Consider the following 24,574-nt stretch of genomic DNA (forward strand, 5'->3'; position numbering starts at 1 on the left):
GGAGCCCTGTGCCAAGAAGAGTTCTTGAAAGCCAAGTGGCCCCTATGCTTGGTGGTCAAGGGCCCAGAATTGATTAGCCATGTCTGCCACAGGCATGGGAGGGGAGAGAGCCAGGACGGTAAGCACTGGCCAGCTTCACTTTATAGCTGTAATATATAAGCAAGGGTTTGATTTAGCACACTGCTGTTTTGAGCCTAGCACAAAACTAATCAGCTTCAAATATGCCTTTTAGATAGAGATGTTGACACTGAAAATGAAAATAATATATAGAAAATAACACTGATACAAAATTTGTTGCCTCCAGGTTTTAAGAGATTAACAGTAACTAATTAATAACTGAAACTTCCCAAAGGATATGAAAACTCAAATCTGGGAAGTAAAATCTTTCTCAGGATGGGAAAGAACCATATGCCAGTCAAAAAGAAAACTATAGAAGTGAAAAAAAAAAAAAAAACCAGTGATGATATAATAAACTGGGGGTCTGATTCTTAAAAAAACCCTCAAAAATCCTTTTGAGGATTTAATCTAGATAAGGCTGGATTCTCCATTCAGAACATGGCTTCTTTGTGTTTCTTTAGGTTAATAGTTGGGAAACTGAGTCAGAGTGAAAAAGAAAAACAGGTTCCAAGGCCCCAGAGTGAATCAATAGCCGACTCTGGGCAAAGAGAATAAAGGAGCTGCTTCAGAGTTGACTCTCTGTGACCATCACACACCGGGATTCCCCAGCTAGCTTTCCCAAGGACGGCAGGGAGGCCACCTCGGGGCACCTTCCTGCAGAGGGCAATATGGCCCAGCAGGAGATCGGCCAAGTCTCCTCCTAGTCAGGGCTCGGGGGAGTGGTCAGGAGATTAGCTGACACAGAAGGACAATACATCTCAACTGGACAGACCCTAGAAACTTTGGAAACAGGAAAGGCCAGGCTCGAATTGAAGAAACCGAACCACTTCTGAAAGCCTCATATGTGTTCCAAACACGTACGGAGTGCCTCCCTCGGATCCCACATGCAGACGGGATTTTATGTCGCTGCTTCTTTAAAGGAATTTGGAGGACTGCATCTATATTATTTATACTTCCATGAGTGAGATAAAAAGCAGAAATAATCCACTCACTTTACGCTTAAGCCGGAGACAGTTTGACATCTTAAGTTTGCACTCTGAAAGGCATGAAATGGGGCACCTGGGTGGCTCAGTCGGTTAAGCATTTCCCTTCAGTTCCGGTAATGATCCCAGGGTCCTGGGATCGAGTCCCACATCAGGCTCCCTGATCAGCACAGAGTCTGCTTCTCCTTCTCCCTCTGCCTCTCCCCACCCCTCCCCCGCTTGTGCCCACTCACTTGCTCAAATAAATATTTCTTTAAAAAAATAAAAAATAAAAGGCATAAAGTGCATCCATCTAAAATCAGATGAGATTCTCTTCTCTGGTGAAGTAAAGGAAAGTAAAGTGCATGATTTTAGAATCCAGCTCACATCAGTTGGAACGTGGGTCCTGTCTCTTACCAGCTGTGTGACCTTACATCAATCCGAACTCTGGTTTTCCAAAGCAGGCAAAATAGTATCTACCTTGCAAGATGGCCCTGAATCCAGTGTCTGACAGAGTCAGCCCTCAGCGCATAGCAACTACTAGTTTAAAGATACACCTCCTAGCATTGTTCACTGTCGATGCCAGTGGAAGTTTACTTTTCCAAAAGAGAGAAGTGGGACTCCACGCCATGCCAGAGACCTCAGGTGTAAGTTGGCAGCTGGGTCCAGAAATAAAATACATCTACTTGTAAGTCAGGGTGTGTCAGGGCACCAAACACACCCCACTCATTAGGAGCAGAGCTTGCTGGGATGTGCGGATCCTTAAGACCACCTCCTTTGAGTACAAGCTACATTGATGGCTGCAGATGGGAAAGTAGGTTTATCTTTTAAAACCTTCAGAAATATTCAGGTAACTCTTCTAGAGGTTTGTTTTTGTTATTTGGTTTGTTTCTTTGCTTTTTTTGTTTGTTTGTTTTGTTATCCCTTCTGTGCAGAAACAACCCTCAGTGACACAATGCAATCATATTGTATAGTAATAGGCAGTTACCAAAAAATAAGTATTAAATACTACTGCAAAATATGCATTTTCCAATAATAAACATTTGGCCCACTTCAAGGCTTTTCTCTTGTTATTTTAATTTTTTTAAAAAATGTGAATCATTTTAATAACTTTTCCCTCTTTTTCCCTTAATGTTCCTAATGGAAGAGCATTAATGGCCACAACAACTCATTATATCTTGACGTTCAGAATAAATTTGTGAGATTTGCCAAAATGCCTTAGTTATTATATTTCACAATTGCAGTATTTGAGGGGTAGATTGAAAATATGTAACTTGTGGAGAAAGCCAACCTAAAATCAAAACCCAGAAGTCTTTCCAAGTCTTTATAATAATCTGTATACAAATATCATCAGCACCAGAAATAACTCTGTTGGGAAATATAATTGCATGCAGGCAAGATACAGTGTCTTTGGCCTCCAGGTTCTACTTGAGCTTCTAAAAACCAAAATGTAGCAAAGAATCCACAGGATCAACTCTCTTCCCACGTCCACAATGGATAACGAGAAAATGACAGATTAATTTCTTGGGACACTGGTGTCTGAGAACTTTTCAGGGTCAATTTTTAGCATCGATTCTTAAAAGGAGAGTAACAGACACATAAATATTATTGTACTCATTGAGCTCCCTTCCTGTAAATTACAGCAAATCTTGGTTTTAGTTTCTGGAGGCGCTTTTTTGGCAATAATAACCTTGGCCTTCCACTAGTTAAGTTAAATCTACTTCATAGAATTGTTTTCTAACCTTTGATAAAAGGGAAGGAGGACTGACTTCTAAAACTCTGAAATAATCACCAGCTTTCCACAATTTTGTTCAGTCTCAAATTAGGGGGGGAAAAAGTAGAACAAAAGAAATATTTAGTTTCCCAGATGAATTAAGCAATATTGTGGAATCCTAAAATCTGATGTAGTACATTTGCCCTCCCTAAAAGTTGTTCAACACATTTCTGTACAAAACAGATTTATAGCATCCATTTTCACTCTGATTTCCTGTTTCTCTGTCCATTCACCAAGCGAGTATTTGGAAGCCTAAAATGGCTATGTGGAGTGTTTTAAGGGTTGACCTAGGAAGTGAGCACCCCTCTGGGAGCAATTTGATTGGTTAATACTAGTTCTGAGCCCAGTATGTGAATCTTTATGACTGCACAGCTTCAGGAATGAATTACTTGACCTCAACTTTCTCCATAGGGGTGCACACCTTAATTTTCCACACTAATTTTCAAATAGAATTACAAAAACACTTTCCTTATCTAGAGGTCAACTATTCAACAAACCCCACTCCTTGGAACACAGACAAAAAGCAAGCAAGAAAGTATCTGTGCAGCCAAAAGTGATGTCACAAAAGCCCATACATTTTCCCCATTGGAGAGTGGCTGATCAGTGAGAGCAAAGTTACCTTGATTTCATTAACAATTCTGATCACTACACTGATGTTGGTTTTTTGAGCCTACATAGCAGATGAGAAGAAACAAATCACTAGGGAGACAGAGGAACTAACAGAGGCAATAAACCTAGAACAATATGACATAGAAGATACTTATTCAAAAATTATAGGAAAAGCACAAACAATCCCATATGCCTCCACAGTCCATGAGGACATCGCTTATTATATAAAAGAAAGAATAATGAACATTCCTAATGATTATGAAAACAATGTTTCATTTTCTTCCATCCACATAAATTAATATAGCCAGATAGGTATTTAAGTCACTTTTATAAGGTTCCATCAAATAAGGAAAACATTTCTAAAGGATTAGCACTTAAAGGCTAAGCTCTGTGACCCTACAACCAATCCACTGACCAACTGATCAATCCATAGACCACAGTCACCTTTACAGAACAACACATTCCCTCAGAAGAAAACATCTGTAAATACCAAACACCAAATTAGCGCCAGCAGATCCAATCATTCAATTTGAAAAAGAGTGTATACTCAGCACTGGATGATCTTACTAAATCTAAAGAAATGCTTTGGACCTCAAACATGGAAATGTCCCTTTTTTTTTTTCTTCTTTAAACCAGAAGCACATTCTCCTCCAGAGAAAGGCTTTAGTCCATAACCCACGGGAACTTGACACAAGCTGCAAGGGTTGAAGGAAGGCTAATATTCAGCAGGTGGTAACAGGAATATGGGAGCCACAGCAAGAAACCGAGCTTTCCAGGAGAATGAGTTGCTCTCCTTTCCTGCTCTTCCATGCTTAAGTGTGGAAAGCAAAGAAGAATAAAGAAGTGTGGAAGAGCACACGCTGCTGGGGTTGGAGGAGCGGGCTCTAAGTTGTCTGGCCCGGGATGTGAGAGAGGAAGGTTGAGTAACCACGCAGGCAACAGGCACAGAAGGAGACAGTCCCAAGCACACTGGAAGCTATGGTCATCCTCATTTTAAGGAGCAGGGTGAAAAACAGCATGTTCATTAACTGTCCTCTAAACCATTCTTGAGGTAGAGGGTAGTGCGAAAATCTGAGTAGGTATCCCTTAGAATACTCTGAAGAAATGTTCTCCCCAGTCCCCAGGGTCACTCCTTCATTCTCTCTGTTCCCCTCAGTTGTAGTTATGGCAACACATTACTACCTTTGGTATGGTCTCTCTTCCTTATTGGATTACCTACTTCTAAGAGCAGGGGCATCCCCTAACTTGAGACCTTGAACTAAATCACATATGCTGAGTCCCTCCTGCCATAGACGGTAACATTCATGTGTCCCAGGGACTATTTTTGGCCTATCACAGCAAGGAATCAGGGAAGAATTCCAGATTACAAAATGGGAAATTCGAATTTTGATTCTCAGTCACTCACTTTAAAACTGGTATCAGCCAATGCCCTACTCTACACGTAAACACAACATTCCCGTGAAGCACCCACCCACTGTCTACTTCCACAGAATTCTCGTGAGGCTCGCCATCTTGCCAGGGAGATCAACTCTCCCCACCCCTGTCTTTTTCTTTACTGCTCCACATGGAAGAAAGTCTGTCCTTATTTTGAGCCCAGTAGCCTTTCCTATAACATCCATTGTTCTTAGCTTGGTCCTACGAAGGCATATGCTTCTATAAGTAACCACGGGATCTGAGACTTCTCGTGCGCATGCCCCGTACAGGACACGATTTCAAGATCTCCACCCTGATGATTCCTCTCTCCTGGAAGGACAATTCATCACACCCACCTGCCCCATCAAGATACACCACACAGCAGTCTGACAATGCAGGGTGCTGATGTGTGTTGGAACACCTGGTTAGGTGTTTACATTTAAAAAGGCATACACATGTTAGATGTATCATGAAAGGGTCAGCAGCAGCATCGACCATAACATGAAGGCATCTGGATTGCAATATGGTTATATCCATTATTTTGAAATCCAGCATGGGCTTCACAGCCAATATTCTTTTGAAGAGCACCATTTGTGGTGTTGATCATGTTGAACATACCTGCTTCCTAGAAATGGTGATAGAAAGACAGGTGGGTGGCTCTGTGAGGTCTTTAAAACATGTCGGTTGCTGTCATCTAGCTGTCCCAATGAACGGAACAGATTCCTGCTGGCCAAAAGGTAACTCCCACAAAGTGGCCTAGAGAAGGTGAAAAATCCTGATGGTGTTCACAGAGATCGAGAGTCTGTGGGGCCAACAGGGACCCTAGAAAATTCCTAAAGGGTTGTCTGGGCAGGGGAACAGCCTAGATTCCTACAGACCGACTGCCATGATCCTTCCAGGAGCAGCTGTGCAGAATTCTGAGAAACAGGCTGTTAAGCAGCTTGAAGCCATTGCCTCTGGACTCTCATCTGCTGCACAGAGAGGAAAAAGCCCAAACTTGAGTTGGAAAACACTCCCTGGGCAATATTCGGCTTGGCTCTCCGCCCCCTTGATACTCCTTCCTCATTTCTGTGGAGCCTGCAGGCCTGGGATCCTCCTGCACAGGACTAGACTCAGAAGACAGAGCGCTGGTCCAGGGCTTACTGCACGCCTCACACCCAGTCGTGTGCTTTACCTTGCCCCGAAACCAACGCCTGCCTTGTTCAGTTAAGTTTTGAGAAGTAGGTTCTGCCTTTGTCCTGAGACTCAGTTCTAGCCTAAAACTATCCTGGCTGCCTCGTTCTTCCAGGATTTGGAAAAATCAATGATGCGGTCTTGCTCTCGCCTTTTTCCTCTCTTACGTCAGGAGTTGAGTTCTTCTCCTAAATACGACCCTTGCTAAGCAGAAGGGTTTACCTGAGGGCCACTGCTCAGATTTCTGTGCTGTTCCTCGAGCCTACAGTCTCAGTGTGTTTTATCCATTGCCTTTCAGGGCACCTTGCCATCTCTTGGGAAATATGACATCATGCTTACCAGTTATCATGCCCCGCTTGATGGGTTCCCATTCTCTCCATGGCCAGTAGGCAGGTTGTCCCCCGCCATCCCTCTGACCCACACCAGCATATCTTTCCTGTTGTGAGTTTTCACCTAACTAGGATACTCCCTGCTAGGGGAATAACGCTGCCACTCCCAGGATTATAACACCCAGGGAATCCCATGAGTCATCCTTTGGACTAATGATATTTTGAAAAATACCCCACTAAGATAGTTTTTGAAGTGCTAAAGCTTCGAAATACCATCCAGTTTTCTTTTATATCACATGACTTCTGTTCTACAGCATATCCTTTGTGTATGGAAATGTAAGAGGAGGGCTTTTTCCAAGCACAGGAATTAATATTAGAAAGGTCTATGAAGAGACCACCTACATTATTAAGAAGAAAAAAAAATTAGGAGATTAATTCCTACTAGTCTATTGGGTTTCAGTCTTGTGGTTTAGGTAAGCTTTTATGTTTGTTTGTTTGTTTGTTTAAATACAGATTTCAAGGTCTTAAGTCACTGGAACATTTTCAAAAGCACCTAATAAGTAAATAGGCCAGACAATATGCGTCTGAACATTTTTTTATGTTAGATGTAGAAATATTGCTGTTGCGTAATCATCATCATAAGAACAAGATCTCCTTATGTATGGACTCCAGTTTTTATGCCAACACTATGACCTATAATCCATCACCTCCATGTTATGTTGTAAAATTTCCCATGGCACATACACAGTAATAGCAATTACTGACATTTACCTAATGTAATAGTTGGCAGGACATTTGAAAATATGTCACACAAACACATAAACACATCAAGGTACGTATAAGGCCAGAAGGATAGTACTGGGATGATTATATCAAACATACGTGTTTCTGGTCAAGTCTAAAACTGGTTCCTTTTCAAATTACCCAGAGAAATTCTCTATATTTACCTTGATAGAGTATTGCAAGGAAAAATTAATTCAAAGGCTTAATTATCACTAACATGCAAAGATTTACATTTTTTATTAGAAAACAAAAATAAATTGCCATTGGGATTTGCAGGAATTTGGATTTGGGGGAGAAAGGAACAAGTATAATACCCATAAGTAAAAATGTAAAGTTGAATTTTCTCGTAACACCAGAACGGACACTGGGATCTGTGTACATACGATATGTATTGCTTCTTTCTATACTTTTCTGGGGGTCATGGTTTCAACCTAATCACACAGGAATTCAAGAATAAAAAGTTGTAACAGAATTCCACTCCATTTAAATGGCAGAGAGCTGAAAGAAACATTTTTCCTTTCCCACCTCACATGAAGGGTTAAATGTTGACATTTCTTTTTGTATAGTGAAGAACTTAATAAGAGTAAAGAAGAGCAGTCCAAAGAAAATAATATCCATGCCTGAAAATGTAGGGGGCTGATGTGATATTCAAGGAACACACAGGAAGCCGCCATCTTGGTGGCGTCTCAGAGAAGGTGTGCTGGTTGACTAGTAGAGGGGAAGGTTTAAGCCATTTAAGCCATTTCAAAACTGTTCCAATATGAGTATTTCCTCCATTTTTTTCCACTCATAAATTCAATTGTCCCCCCCACCCCACCCTGGCTTGCCTTCCTTTGGTTTTCTTGGTCATGACCTCCTACTCCCTTTTAAATAAAAGCAAAGGATACAAATGATAAAGAGGGGTCCAATTTGCTTTTTGTATTGGTTTGGAAACCTCCAGTTCTCTGATTTTTCTTTTGGCTCAAATACCCAAAGAGAGGATGTGAAGGTCTGAAGGTAAGTTCGGTTACTTTCTATTTCCAGGGAAACACATGATTTTTGTTTTCTTTTTTAAAACAACATGCCGCTAACAACATTCGTACCAGACTCTGGATCCCAGGCCGGGCATCCGGGGACGTCTGAATGCAAGAGCCCAGGAAGTTGCTCCCAGCAAAGTTTGTTTCTGTTTTGTTTTTTTAAGGAAAAAAATCTATTTCCACAGAAAATATCCTGGTATTTCAACTGGAATGGCAACCTCTGGCTTGGAATTCCTATAGTTTTAATTTGATTTAAGACCAAATGTGTTTAAGTGACAGCTCTTTTTTTTTTCCCCCTTCCTTGTCTTACTGGAAATTTTCACAATTTAAGATACAGAAAAACAAACCAGCAAGAAAAATATCTGTAATTCACTACACATGAACTGCTGAGTCTAAAATGCCAAGCATGGAGGAAGCGGTCACTTTTGCTTTCTGAGGCCTGAGGGACCCCATGGCTACACAGGGACAAAGGAGCTGAGAACACCATTCTGATGATACCTTGAGCTGCCCTGCACACAAAGGACCCTTAAGTGGTAGTAAGAGAGAAAGGAGAGTTCGCTCCTTGGAAGGAGCATGCTGTGGCCTGTTGTGGCGAGCCGGGTGTGTCCCAGCTGCACTCCTGTTACCGTCCAGGAAATACGTGGTTCTCCTCAGACACTAGGTGGCGGAGGCAGGAAACGGGACTGGGGTTACCTTGATCGGGAGTGTTGACAGGGAAGATGCCTAGGCCAAGTTTAATAGGGTAAAACAGCTCCAGTGAAGCTTGGTTAAAAAGAAAAAAAAAAAAAAGTAATCTCTAAGATTATATTGTTTTGTTTCTAGAGTTTATTCATCCCACTGTCTTGAATTATTCCAGAAGAATTGTTTAAGACCCTCCTATCAGATCTGGTTTTCCCATCAGTACTAATATACCATTTATGTGGGGTTTTTTTAAGGAAAGAAGAAAGCATTATAAAGATAGCCAAACAAGATGATATATAACTTTTCTGCTAAGGTCCTGCCATAGAACCGAATTCCTGAGATTTGAAATGTACTTCATGGATGTAAAAGACATAAGTAGTCAGTCCTGATAGTGAAAAGAGGTGAATGAGGGAATGGTCACCCTGAGGGGCTGTTGGTCTCAGATGTCCTATAAATAGGAATGTGAGATTAGGTTTGGTTTTTTTTTTTTTTTTTTCCAATGTATATGCCTTCTATTCAGGGAGAACACTCCTTCCTCAGTGGTCAGCTGAGCTAAGGTATTTGAGAGAAAGGTTAGAATTTGAGTTGTCGCTTGAATGCTTACAATTTGGGAACTTCCTACTGAAATAGAAAGTGTATCTAAGTGCAGACTTCCTATATTTCCTATAAAACTCGGGAATGCAGGGTGATACTTTGGCGGGAGCCTTTTTTCCATCTTCTCCTGGAGTCGGCTGGGATGATCTCCCCCTGCTGTGTGTATACCATTGGGCGGTGGAAAGGAAGGCTTTACCGAGGCCTGCTATTGTAACAGCTGGTGGCTTTGGCATTTTCATATAAACATAAAAGCCGGAGAGGAATTTCTCCTTTATAATTGGCCCCATTTCCCCCTTCCTGGGACATTCCACAGTGCCACCAACAATGAAGTGCTCAAAAGGAGGAATCATTTCTGTTTATGTGAAAATAGATCTGGACTCCGTGAGGCCAGGGAAGAAATAACAAAAGTCTTCAAAGACCACAGAGACAAGTCATAAGCAAATCTGGATGCTGTTTTGGAGATCTGATGGAGCGCCACGCATCAACTCTGATTGCTGGGGGAGCTGGAGCCAACCGTCCTCTCCTCCAGCCCCGTCCAGTTCTGCACTGAGCGTGGGCAACACTCTTGGTGACCACGTGCTCTCAAACACGAGCAGCCCATTTCGCTCTCATGAGTGCTTCACAGACACTAAGCCATTGGTCTAAAGCGTATAAAAGTGATGATCAAAAACGCCTTCAGGAGGCAGCAGAACATCGCAATAAAAGGACAGGGATTTTTTTTTTTTTTCTTTTTTAGGAACTCACGCTGGAAGGCAAATTCTGGGTCAGTAATGGACTGCTCGTGTGACTTTGGTCAGGTTCTTTAATTGGTCTGAGGCTCAGTTTGCTCATCTGTCAAATGGGGATACTAAAGACTCCCTGGGGTGTCGATACGATAGAGACGATCTGTATAAGGCACCTCGTGCATAATCATATTCCCTGGGGGCCAGTTTTACCAGGTGTCCCCAAAAGGAACTATCCGTATTCTGCTTTACATTACAAGCTGTATCTCCCCACACAGTGTAACACAATACATACCTTTACTAGGATTCTTACCACCAAGAATATTACTGTATAATTCAGCTTAAAGGAAAACATGTCTCGAGGCCGGAAGAGACCCTACATGTTGCTGCCAGCCCATAAGACCCAGCTGCCAATCAAATATTTTTCTCTGTTCTTCAATGTCTGCTCCTCAGGAACATGAAAACGTACACATTCGTTCTAAAGGAAGAAACCCTGTTGGCACCAGGATATTCTAAAAAAGAAAAGTGTCAGCCGGAACCTCTTTCCAGATAACTCCACCGACTTCCCGTGTGATGCAGTCAGATCACTCTTCCTGGTAAATACTGTTTCCCTAATAGACTTCAGTTCAAGCTTCCCTTTTGTGCTTAAAGCCTGTTTCTTCTCATTTGCCACATGAGGCAATTAATTGGGTTTTTATAGGCAGCTATCGTGTACCCCACTGTCATCGCTACTCACTCATACATCTTCAATTCTTCGCATCTTGCCACTTCAACTCTACCCCTTAATCACCTCATCATCTTTGTCACATTTAAAAATTTTCCTTCCACTTAATCAACTCCATTTTCCCAGCTAGTGTACGAACAATCGTGCGGAATCCTCCTCATGCAGCTTTACCGAGGAGCAGGGAAGAGAAAGTGTTTCTCCTGAAGTGATTTCTTTCGATCCCAGGATAGTTTCTGCTCCTAGAGCAAGAGCATCACCGTGTGAGCTGTTCCTGAGCTGCACTCCGGCGTCGCCCTCAATCCATGCCCAGTGCCTTTCGCTGCTGAATGCGGCTCTCCCTGGTGGGGGCCGAGCCAGCTTGGAGGGAAGGTGCCCTCCCACACACTACATGCTCCTGCCTGCCCTCAGACCCCCATGGCTCTGCTCCTGGCTGACCCTCTCCTGCCCAGTGTTTCTGGATTTTCAACCTTCACAAAAGGAAAAACAAAAACAGAAAATAGAAAAAACCTCCTAATGCCTCAGGACCCTTGGTCCCTTGAGCTGAGAAACAAGAGAAGATTCTAGCCCTCGGTGGATGGTCAGTTTTCTTATCTGGCTTCCCCTCCCTTTGTTCGTGTAAACCAGCCAACTTCTCCAGTAAAGGACCATGACAACCTGTCCCATGCAGCTGCAGGGGACACATGTTTCTAGTGGGATGACCCACAAAATGCTTTTCCATAGGATCCTAGCAGGAGCTTTGAGGGGGAAAAACAAGGTCCCCTGTCCAATAGCATAAGGAAACACAGCATTTAATATCTCCCTTTTAGACGCTCCAAACATATCTTAGAATATTAACAGTTCTGAGAAACGTGGAGGTAAAGGACATTCATTGACCTTTGTTTAACACAGGTTATCCAAAGTTGTTTGACAAGAGTCGTTTCTTGGTGGGACGATTATTAGGACCTCAAGAAACCCTGCGTCGGCAGAGTATATTCTGGAAACACTGCATGGCGTCTCTAATTTCCCCCTCAACAAACTGTTACTTTCTCATCTTCTCATCTGGGACCCCTGAGTTATTATTTTCACCCGCACCTTCTGTCGGACAACAATGCTGTTTGGGGCGGATGCTTTCACGATGCATGGTGTCCACTGACTCTATGCACAACACACATATCCGAGAGCTCCTAGTTGGAAGATGAATAGAGAGGCTGCTTTTGGCCTAAGTCACACGTCTGGCAGCAGCGACAGACCGAGGGGCTTCCTGGTCCCCACTGCGTGTCTTTGATTGGTCACATTCGAATGCCCCATTAGATTGAGTTCCTTGTCAGCCTGTGCTTGGCACCAAGTAGATACTGGATAAATGTCCGTTAAGCAGAAAAATGACATGTTACTGGATATCTTAGAGAAACATTCAGGATTATTTCTACTGTTAATGTTTGACAGGTAAGTAGTAATGTGGAGAGTTTTAGTTCTCCCTCAAGAGTCACTGCTCCTGCCTATAATGTTAAGAGTTTATTAATGATCTACAATGCACTTCCGCTCACGCCTGTGTGCAGAGCCTTGGCCCATATTAATAGTTAATGACCGTAAGTCACAGGTTTGATTTTGGATTACAGATGAGACAGGTCAGTGAGACAGACAAGGAAGAGGGTCTGTACCTCCAGCTGTGACCTGCAGAGCCAGGTTTTGAACTCAGGTCTCACTGGCTAAGCCGATATGCACTCCACACAGATACACCACCTGGATGCACAAAAACACCTTAGAAGTTAGCTGCATTTTTTTAGTAATCATGTTTTTGTTGTGACAAAATATTGAGAACATAAAACCTACCAAACAGTTCTGTGGCATTAAGGACAGTCACACAGTTGCCCAACCATTACCACTATCCATTTCCAGAACTTTCTCATCTTCCGCAACTGAGACTTTGTACGGATTAAACATGGATTCCCCAACTCTCCCTCGGCTGGCTTCTAGAAACCACCCTTCCACTCTCTGTTTCTATGAACTTAACTACGCTAGGTACTTCATGTAAGTGGCATCTTACAGAATTTGTCAGTGTTAACATTTAAATTCTTGCTCTAGAAAGAGTATCAACCACTCACTGGAACAACAATGAAAAATCATCTTAACTTTCTTATACCAACACCACATTTTTGCAGTTAATTAGTGTTACTCAAAAGGAATCGGGCTCTAACTTTAAAACAAAATCAGTCCTCTGTGAGAAAGAGGAAATTTGCACACACAGGGCATGGTCAGATCCCAGGAAAGATGGCAAATCCGGGTAAGTCTGGGTGGCAGTTTAAGATCTGGGTCTTTTGATGATTGAAATCTTCATATATGTCCCAAACATGTCTCTTTTTTCCTTTTTCAAACTGCTTTTCTGTTAATGTGTGAAAACAGTACAACTTGAGGGAAATGTAATCCACATGTTTTGGTGCATTTACACTTACATGCTCTTGAGAATATCAAAATGGCCTAACAATATACTTTCCAATGGCTTTTTTTGTCTTTCATAGAAACACAATTATAGCCTTGGTTAAAAATAAACAAACAAACAAAAATAGAACAAAACACACACACACACACACACACACACAACCGTAATCCCCAAAGGAAAGAGACTCAATCGAAGTTCAAATTCTTAAAATTTAAGCATTCTTTAAATAAATTGCCAAGCTGCTCTTTAAATGAAACATTAAAGATACACATTAAGCAGCCTTCAGATTAGGGACTAGAGTTGTAAAGTAAAAACTCTGTGGTTGGCCAAACTTAGGAGTTGGAAGTAACCAGGGAAAAGAGGACAGAGTTCAGGGATACCCAGACGTGGGCTCCCATTGGCCCCGTGACACTCAGCGAGTGTCAGTTTTCTAATAATAATAATGAATGGCTTACTGAATTGTCCTGGAGATTAAACAACTGTGTCTATAAAGTGCTCACATCTCCACCATATATAGAGAAGGACTCGACAGATGTTCACTTGTACTCCCTGGTTTCAAATTTGAATGTTCCACCACAATAAGGCCATTCAAATCTCTTCACAAACATATATTTGCATATAGTACAGTGACCTCCATTTTATCCTTTAAATTTAAAGGATGGAAAGTTCATTGGGAAAGAAGACAAGGCAAAGTGAGTTACTTGAGATCCGATGCAGACTCGGAGGGCCAGTCACAAAGAGAATGTAGATTCGGTCTTTGAGGGGTTCACGGGGATATACTGAGGACGGTCTTTAAATCTATGGGCAGTTGTGTTTCCCTAGCTTGTTGGCACGTCACCATGCATACAGCTAAAATCGCTAAAATACCTTGTGTTAACTTTTTCTTGCATTTTTAAGTTAATTAAAATTCAATTTTGCTTAATTGTTTGAAAGCACATGGCTTCTTACGATAAATTGGAGAGCAGGGTTCCTGGGAGCACTTTCCACAGACTCAGGGTTCTGAGTGGTCCCCCCCAGCAGTCCCATGGCTGCTGTGCCTTCTCTGATGTTCCCATGGAGGACAAGCTGGGGAAGGTTTTCAAGGTCTCTTACCTCTTCCCCCTCCGTGCAGGGTCCTCATCTTACTCAGAGGAGGAACCCAGAGACACACTCACTGCTAATGCCATGGCAGATAACAATGCAACAACACAGAAATACGGTTCCAGAGAAGCTGACACATAATGACACACATGAGACAGCATTTGCTCTCGCCGAGAAAGACATAGGCAATGAACCCACAGACCCAGGTCAAAGCCAAATAAATCCTTATCACTTGGACGTAATGTGATAAATGGGATATTGCCACACGACTTATCGGTGGCATTAAGATGGCTGGAGGTTCTTGTTTAGCCCTTTACTACCGTTGCTTCACCCCCAACCCTTCCCGTTAATATCAACACGGCACTACATGCCCGGTCCAAATGAAACGATAATCCTCTTAAAAAGATGGTTAACTCCATTGATATTTTATCTGGCTAAGTCTTCTCTTTTTTTTTTTTTTTAAGATTTTTAAAAATTTATTTGTTTATTTGTCAGAGAGAGAGCAGCAGGCAGAGCAGGGAGGGGGAGAAGCAGAGCCCTCACTGAGCAGGGAGCCCTTTGTGGGACTCGATCCCAGGACCCTGGGATCACAACCTGAGAGGAAGGCAGATGCTTAACCGATTGAGCCCCTCAGGTGTCCCTCTGGCTAAGTCTTCTTAACAGGAGCGTATCTTGACATCTTAAGGAAGCATATTTATTTATGGTTACTTATTTAGTTATTTATTTATTATTTATTTATTTATTTATTTGAGAGAGACAGAGATAGTGCGAGTCCAGGGTGAGGATGAAGGGAGAAGGAGAGAGAGAATCTTACGCAGGCTTCCTGCCCAGTGCGGATCCCCATGCAGGGCTCGATCTCGGGACCCTGAGATCATCACCTGAGCCGAAAGCAAGAGTCACTGAATGGACTAAACCATCCATGCTCCCTAAGGCAGCATATTTAAAGAAAACAGTTCTCCCATGGGATTCAGCACAACTGATGTCTCTTCATGGACCAAAGACTTTCTACCTGCTAATGCTAGAGGAGAACAAAGCCATCCCTCTTCCAGAGAGGACCAGCCATGAATAAACCCAGAAAGGAAGGCAAGCAAGTCACTCTCAGCTGAAGCCCACTTGGAGGCAAAATGTTGTCACCTCTTGATTACCCAAGGTAAGTCCATACCATGGAAGTCCAAACCGAAAGATCATTCTAACCCCTCTGTGCTCTGATTTTACTTCTCCAGCCAGTTTACATGCCTAATTACGTTTAAATAATGTATTCTCTAAAAACTTATCATAAAGTCAGTATTTAAATTTGACCCAGAAAAAGACTTCTCTGGGTGCCCAGTGAACGTCGGCGACAGCTGCAACAGCATGGATCCCAGAAAGTGTCCACCAACCTTTCAGGACAAGATAAGAAAAAAATGCTTGACCACCATTGAGCCTTCCCCTCTTCCTGAGGCTTTCTGTTTTTGTTTTTATTTTGTTTTGTTCTGATTGCTAGATTTTGGTTCAACATGCAGTGGTCTTCTCAGACGATTACAAACACCTCTCACCTCAAAAGGATCATTCTGCATAGGGTTACATCAGAGAAAGCACCTCGAACAATGTGTAAATCCAATTAGAGATTCACCCGGAAAAATTCTTCAGCCACATATCGCTTTCTCAGAGTGAAAACAACTCTGCGTCCCAGAACTCTATTGATAACTTAGGACTGCCTCGCAACAAGAGTTTCTCGTCTGTTAGACAGATTCACTTATCTTAGCGTCGAGATTGATGAGGACATGCTAAAGAGGAACAACTGAGATCTTGGCCACTTTCCCAGTCCCAACTAACAGGAACATGAATTCCCTGAGCATGAAAGTCCAGCTCTCACGAAATATTTCTTCCTCATGGCACAGATAAGCATAGTTGATGGAGATCCCTAAGTCATATCAGCGACAGTAACTTGGCTCCTAGGGCTTCTCCAGTTCCTGACGGAACGACATTCCTGGAGATGCGATTCACTCCCCCCAACCCCGCTTCCTCCCTGCTCTCCTAGGAAGGGAAGTCGCTGTGCTATTCATTTCTCACTAAAGGATAACAATGTCTACGACCCTGCCTCATTGTAACGGGACTGCCGGAGAAGGCTGCAGGCACTCAACGTCAAATCATCCGGGAATACACTGATTTATTTAACTCTCAGTACATTGCTGTGGGTTAAGGGTTTAATAAAGTTGAACATAATGGAGGACTTTGGGAAGTACCAGGGCTAGTCTATTTGAAAATTCATTTCCCTGCCAGCTTTCTCTCATTCTGTTGACAGACTGTAGAACCTTGCTTTCATCTCTTTCCTCTCTTTACAGCTTAACCTGGTCCCTGAAGGAGTATGCTCTTTCTAGAAGATAGATGGAGCACTACACACAACATGAAAACTTTACACACTCTTCCTGTTGTCATCTGAAAGATTTTTCTACCTGGAAGGAATAACTTATCGCACCTTTCATTCTCGGACTGGCTTTACATAGAATTCCTTAGGAGGACCAACATTTTTTAAACTTTATGGAGGGATATAAGCTGAAACGTGGGTTCCTCTTAATTTTTCTTTCTCCCTGGTGAGATCTGTGACAGCTTTCCCCATTGCTGTTAACCGTGATAGAAACTTAACTGCACTTGGAGGATATGTGATTTCAGAGACACTATCTGATTTTCTGTCTGAAGGAGAAGAGAGCTAAAAGCATCAGGGCAGCATGAAGGCTTAGCAGACAGAGCATGGGGACCATGTGAGGGACTAGCTGGTCACTCCGTATAATGTATGCACTTCAAACTGGAAACAAACTAAAGAAGTAAAATAAATATCTTTCAGATAATTTCCACAGGTAACCAGTCTGTTCATAAAAGAATGCATACTGCTAAAAATGGTCACAAATCATGTTTTTAATTATTTTCCCAATAGTTTTTCATTCTAATCAACATCCAGAAAATGTCTATCAAGTGCTTAGTTGCGTACTCATTTGACTTAAACGGATATAGTATCTTTGTCCTCCAGAAGCTTTACAAAAGATGTTCACCATTTATAAAGCCTTGCGAAACATTCAGAAATTAAAAAAAAAAAATGTCAGGTAATAAAATAAAGCAGCACATTCAACTTTGGAAAAATTCACTGTCAAAGCCAGACCACCATCATCCAGAAAGTCGGCAACTCCTTCCGGCACCAAACACCAGCTAGCTAAACATTGTTTGCAGGTTCCAAACAGGAATATTAAAATATTACGGGGAAAAGATTGAACGAAAGTTTTATTGGAAAGATTTTAGAGCTGCTTGCTGAAAAACACAGACCAGGGTACCAGCAGGCAAGGGTTATCCAATTTCAAGTCATTTCGCATGCACAGAAGACGGCTTCCCTTTCACACTCACCACGAAAATACTTCCCAGAAATGCTGCAGGAATGGGCAACGGCGATGCACGGTCACAGGGAAGTTGCTGGAAAAAGGTTACGGTGAGAAACTTAAGAGTTACCCATCAAACTCTATTTCAGTGACATCCTTTGAAGTCTGGAACTCAAAACCAAGGCGGTTTGGCACCTACAGAGTACACGGAGGGACAGCGTGTTCCTCTCTGGCTAAAAGGCCAATGGGCAGCAGAATTACAAGAAGAAGATGCAAATGGCGAAGGGCTCAGTGGAAACTGGCAGTCCTCTGGAATATAATAACTAATGGGAGGTCTTTCCGCTCGAGTCACAAATAAGGTGAATGCTTCAATAATGGCCAGTCTCTGGTTGACGAAACTTTGTGTTATGAACTGGAATGTACCTTTTAACTTGGTAATTAATGAACCCCAATTGCCATCACTTTCACAGTTTAAACATCAGGATGCTAGGAGCTTTGCAAAAACTTTTCAACTGAGTGAGAAGGCTTTTTGGAATTGCTAAAAGCCATCCGTGAGGACATCTGCCAAACCAGATCGCGGCTCCTACCCGAGGTCCTCTTCCAAGACCCTTCTCCTCCCGGGAGTAGAAAGCTCAGCACACATCCCCTTTCCATGTTAATTTGGTTTTAGTTTGGGCATTAGCTCCGTGTTAGGTCTTATTCTTCCCGCCCCCACCTGCCTCTCCAGGGTGACTGAGGGTGAGCCTTCCCGCTCCGGGTTTCTCCCTGCGAGCCCGTCCTCAGCTCCTCTGAGCGCCAACACAGCCTCCTCACCGCCCCCACAGCCCACACCACACTGGCCCAAAGCACAGCTGCCCATTGCGGGTGTGTCTGTTTACACTTCATTTCTCAGGGAAGCCTTCCGTGAGGCCACACCTTGGGGGAGGTCTCCCTGGTCCATACTCTCCCCTGCATCTCCTTGCCCCTATCTATTGTTCACGCTGCCCTCCCTGGTGAAGAGTAGCCCCGCGAGCGGACTCACCGGAGCTCCATCTAGCATAGGGAAGACAACAGTTGAGGTTGTGTGTTTGAGGTTTGACTACTCAACTCAGTACTCAAATTACATAAGTTAATCAGGAGCAAATTAGTAGTACATCGTGCCCACTATGTGGATACTTCTGTCCCTAAACTAATAGTGGCCCACTGCCCTCCTGGGCACTCTAGAACACCAGAATATTGAAGCCTGGCAAAGAGAGACACCACACCTTTTCTCATTTACACCCCCACCACTAGTGATTACTTCCCCTTAGTCTCTTTCCACCTTGAACTGTCAAATAGGCTTTAAAGTTCAAAGGAGAGAGTCGTTTAATGAACAGAATATGAAATAAAGAACAATAGTATTAGCCTAACAGCAACTCACAGAGACAATGTACGAGCATTAACTAGTTTGCATGCTTTATCAAGGAAATGCATATGCAGAAATGAAATTTCTTCTTAAATTATTTCCTATCCATTGGAAGTAGTGAGAAATGATATGGAAAGGGAGGATGTAGCAATAGAGACAAACTAATAAACACATAGTTTAGGTCATACTACTCGCTTTACTTTAATATTGGTAATGATAACAAGTATCAGAACAATGTAGTAAGTACTTATAGTAATTATTTAAGTAGCCAAAAGGAATTTTGAAAGGGTTAATAATTTCCCATCCCTGTTCATAGTATATTAAACATTGATTGATCAGAGTAGCTTGAAGGTATTAATCAATTAGCAGTCTCCTAGGTGCGAGCTCTAAACTGAGAATCCAAGGGAATGGTGTGGATTTACACATCTTGGAAAAACAGTGCCATAAATATTGTATAAGAATTATTGCTGTTCTTCAAGAGACAAGTTTCCAGAAATGACCAAGGTAGAAAACGTTTCAGGCAGATCAGTGCAACGTATGGAAAATTCAGTACAGTTCTCAGGAAGTTCATTAATAACATAGGGAATATAAGTAAATAAATATAAATAAATAAACATAGGAAACAAATAAAACTACTTATTCTTAATAAGTAGTTTAAAGTAACATTAAAGTAGTTTTAAGTAACATTTTACAGTATTATAAAGTAATATTTTACAGTAAAAATCCTGTAAAATAAAGATGTATATATATATATAGATGTGTGTGTGTGTGTATATATATATATAGAACTGCATTTAATGAATTCAAAAATATGTCTCCACTAGCTAACTAGAACACAGTGTAGCATAATATCACTTTTAACTCCACTCTGGGTTTCCTGTTTTGGCAGATTCACCTCATTGAGGCATTGCAGGAGAACCAGTCATTTCTTTCTTTTTTTTTTTTTTTAGGTTTTTTAAAAATTTATTTTTTAAAAGTTAACATGTGCATAAAAGGAAATTGAAAAACACAAGTAGCAAAGAACAAAGTCATCCATAATCACAAGCAGTTTACAGTTTGACTTCTAGGTCCCATGTGTGTATCTACAAAAGTAAGCATTTTAATGTAATTAAGATCATAGTTATGTATCATGCTTTTTTACACACCATGAATATTTACCATTTCAAAGTCCCCAAACTATGAATATTTCGATAACCAAGAATACACTACACCAACTCCATATGAAAGAAAAAAGTGTAATCCTGCCTTTCTCGGCGACAAAGATTTCAGAAAAGACAAAAATGGCAACAGGCCTCTAGATAAAGATACTGGCAGGGTTACCATTAAAATACTGCATTCCCTTAATGTTCAATTAAAACAGACATAAGTAAGAGTACACAATGTATGATGCTTCTAAAAGAATTCATTATCCAATCTATACTATTCAAATATTAGCAAAGGGGTATGTTTCCATTGAATCACTTAATATATTCCTATAGTACAGCCAAAGAGACGCACACACATTAACAGTTATTACAATGTAAGTAGGAACGCATCCGCATACAGCTCTCCCTCTATACTTCCTCCTGCCCCTCTGCTGCCAACCTAGTAAGTCCTCACATTTCTGAGACAGTGTAACAATTCCATGTCCAAGATGCTTCACTAGGGGATGGGGGTGGGGGCAGGGAGGGAAGTGAGGAGAAAAGGGTTCTGCGCCCATGAGTCTTTAAAGTTCTGTATGTGCATTTAAGTTAATGTTGCTGTGTGTCAAAGGATAATCAAGTCCTAATACCCAAAGTATATTAAGAGTAGACGTAGTAAAATACTCCCTTTATGAATGCCCTTTTGTTAGTTTTTAGGAAGGACTGTTCTGGGAGTGTCTGTCAATCACCTCTTAGAGCTAGATGTAGTCCTATGCTTGGTCATTAAAATGGTGGAGGGAGCAGAGGAGGGGTGAAGGGAAGGGCTTTTTGCTAGTTATCTCCACATACAGAAGACCATTTTAGGTTATAACCATAGGTCTGTATGTGCATTTTGATGAAGTACCTGTGTTTGTTGTGGACAAGTGTCATTATTTTGTAACATCTAAGCTTTTTGGATGTCCTGAGGTGACAACGTATGATAAAATGTACAGCTAGTGAAAGAACCAGTCATTTCCACAGCATTCATGAGGTCTCCAATGGGGACATCCCTTACAAAGAAAGACAGAACGGTCATAGGTAAATACAGTCAGTGAAGGGGGAAATCCACAGGAAAAAGAAAAATAATTATTTACTGATAAATCCGCTTTGCATTTAATATCTCTTACCCTATATGCGTGGCCTCTCGATAGGATACAGGGAATTAGTAGACATAATAGCAACTGATTCATGTCCATAAGCAGAATTGTCTCTCCCCTTTGCTGGGGAGGCCACTGTGCCAGCAGCTCTCAAATGACACTCAGATGCTAATCCCAAAAATAACCTAAACATATCCATGTCACCTGAAATCTGAGACTTGGTATAGTGACAGTTCTATAAAAGGAATATAAGGTAAGTCAATAAAGCAGATATACCAAAAATATGCCTAAGCTCAATAGAAATTAAAGAGGTAGAATTTTCTAAAGGAAAATAAAGGTAAAAATAACAGATAAAAAAGAGATAGCGGTAGATCTGAGAATTTTGTTGCGATCAATTGAATTTTGGGCCCGTTATTTGCCCCTCCTTGTGCCCATGCTTTCTTTCACCATGTAGCTTTGCTGTTCTCTTAAAAAGAGAGAAAGATTTCCCCATTCCCTTGGAACACAATCTGAAACTTGGTTTGGCCAACGGAATGTGGACAGAAGGGTCTGTTAGTTACGCACGGTGGTTTCTGTTTGCCTCCTTGTTCTTTTGCCATTGCCACAAGATCGTGAGCAACGCGTGGGGCAGAGCTGAGTCCATCTAACAGAGACACCTGGCCAGACCTGCACCTAGAAGCAAAGTCGACCAACCAAGTGTGGGCTTGGCTGACTGTCCTCCCCCTCGTGTACGTGCATGGAATGAACAAATGCTTCTGTCTGGATGGTACTCAGATTTGTTGGTTATCTGTTACACAGCATTATTCTGAAAACAGCTAAGTGATACACTTACACATTAAAATGAGAAAAAGGCTATGCCTTTCCCTTAGGAATCTGAAAAAATATTTCTCTCTTCCTGAGATTGTTCACTTTTTTACCAGGAAAGTCAGCAAATTCGCATCTGATTGATCTAGAGAGTTACATCCAATGAGTTCCTTCTAGGTTGGCCACTGACTCACTTTCCTCCTTACTATACTAACAATCGTATTAACATTCAAATGTTTACCCTTTCCTCTCATGTGCTGGGGATATTAATGACTGTGACCTCATCTGTAAACTTGTAGAATTAAATTACACCAGTGGTTCTTGAATGTCCTTTGCGTCCCAGGGTTCCAAGCAGGTGTTTGGAGGAGACAGCATGACGGAAGCAGAGGAGGAAAAAGCTAAATGGTTGGAGTGCTAACCTCTCCACCAGCAAAGCTCTGCTTTAATCTGTCTTAGATATTGAGAATATTAAGATTTTACTTGGAAAATTAGTTCCCCTGCTTAAAAAGTAAAATTAAAAACCACTCGACAAAATGTTTTTTAATGTCTCCTCACACTGAAAACACTGTGCTTAGGTATTTTGGCCACTTCCGTCTTTTCATCACTACCGCCATGAACCCTAACTTAAGATATGATCACGTCAACTCCCATCACAGCTTCCCGACGTACTCTCTGCGATAAGTTATAAATTATGCCATTTCATTCCCCTGCATCAAATTAGAGTAAAGCCACAACTGGTGGGGCCTCCGGGCTCTGCCTTTCTGCAGTCTGATTTCCTGGCCCTTACCTCACCTGCCATGTTGGCTTAAACACACCCTGCCCTCTCCCCACTCAGAGTCTTCTCCCACGCTGGTGCCTCTGTTTGGAACACCCTTCCCCTACTCTTCCCATGTCAACTTCTTATTACCCTACAGTTTTCCACTGATAAGCCACCGGGCTTTCACGGATCACTCAAGCAAATGTAGGTCCCCTCTGCCTCCATTATTCTCTATGACAACACGGAAGTTGTGCCCTCTTCTTTGCACTCATCACTACTTACACTCACAGGAGCATTTGCTGGCTACTTTTATTATTTGACTTTCCATTGAGTATGAGCTCCATTATTTTTGCATTCCCAGGACCCAAAGCGTTGCCTGACATATGGTATATGCTCTATCATATGAATGAATAAATGGCTTCCTTAGCTTCTATCAACAGGCCTTTTTTTCACTACCACCTGCCTACGCTGTATAGTATTTCCCTGTTAACACGTGGTCCCAGTCTCTGACGTGCTCACATCTGCTCTCTCTCTTAGTTGCCTTCCTTAATTCGTGTATGGTGTTCCTTCTACCCCTGCACATCAGAATTTTCCCTTTCAACTTGCTTTATTCACCATGCTTCCCTCTTCTTATCCTTTTGGCACTGACGGCCACGATCAGATCTGTTCTAGAACATTATTACCAAGCTAATCCTGTATTTTAAAATTAGATTATACTTGGCATGAACTTAACCGTAACAGTTATTCAATAAATGTGGTCCGATAGAAGTAAATGCTCTATGCTGTTTGTCTGAGGTGAGTGAGGGCTTTGGGGAATGCCCAAATTTCAAGCATCGTAACCAGCATATAGTTTCAAGTAAACAATGACCGAATCCCTAACTAATTTCATTATCCTTTGTCAGAAGAAGAGACAGAAATAAGTGTCTGGTTTGTGTATAGTCTAGGAAATGGGGACCCGATGGACAAGAATGTGGCGTGTCTTCCCAGTGGTGCCCCGAGCAGAGACAACAGATCTGAAGAATGGTAACATTATGATCATTAGAGGAGTGAAGTCTGTGGGGGGCGGTAGGTTGGTCATGAGCTCTCACGACACTCTGGATGCTCTGCGAGTAGGCACGAGGCTTCTGGCTTCCGGAAAGAGAATTCTCCCAGAAGTGAAAAAGTTGGCATCTTGGCTTAGACCAAAATGTCTTAGTGAGTTTGTTTGGTATGAGTCAAGTTAGAAAAATTCAGTGTATCCTGAGTGAAGTGAAAACATTTAGTTTCCTTATCTACAAAGCTGAGATCCACACTGTAAACCACAGTTCAAAAGGAAAGGTCCCTGGCCTCAGACGTCGGTAGACAACAACTCCGTGGTGCCCGGCTTCTGCTCTCATTTGTGAGAGCCGCGTGTCATTTCATAATAGGTGCCATCTCTATGGTCGTCTATCTTTGGCAATTATATGATGTACTTTTGTGAGCACATGATTACACAAAATGGAGTCAGATAATATGAGCATTTCTGGTCACCAAGGCAATTGGACGTTCGTTCAAGCCAAGACACAATTCTGTAGCTTCAGCATATGCTCGTGGGTGTGACGTAACTAGGGTTTCCCTTTTATCCAAACAAAGAAGTTGGGTAACATCTCGACA

The 24,574-nt window shown here is 42.0% G+C and overlaps 1 protein-coding gene across 2 annotated transcripts in view; it reads right to left on the reverse strand.

Moving 5' to 3' along the window:
• Positions 1-24,574, reverse strand: part of SUGCT (succinyl-CoA:glutarate-CoA transferase) — a 765,791-nt gene that overhangs the window by 85,142 nt on the left and 656,075 nt on the right. The gene's annotated exons all lie outside the window — the stretch shown is intronic.

This window comes from Martes martes (assembly GCF_963455335.1).
Source record: "Martes martes genome assembly, chromosome: 11".
NCBI classification, from domain to species: Eukaryota; Metazoa; Chordata; class Mammalia; order Carnivora; family Mustelidae; genus Martes; species Martes martes.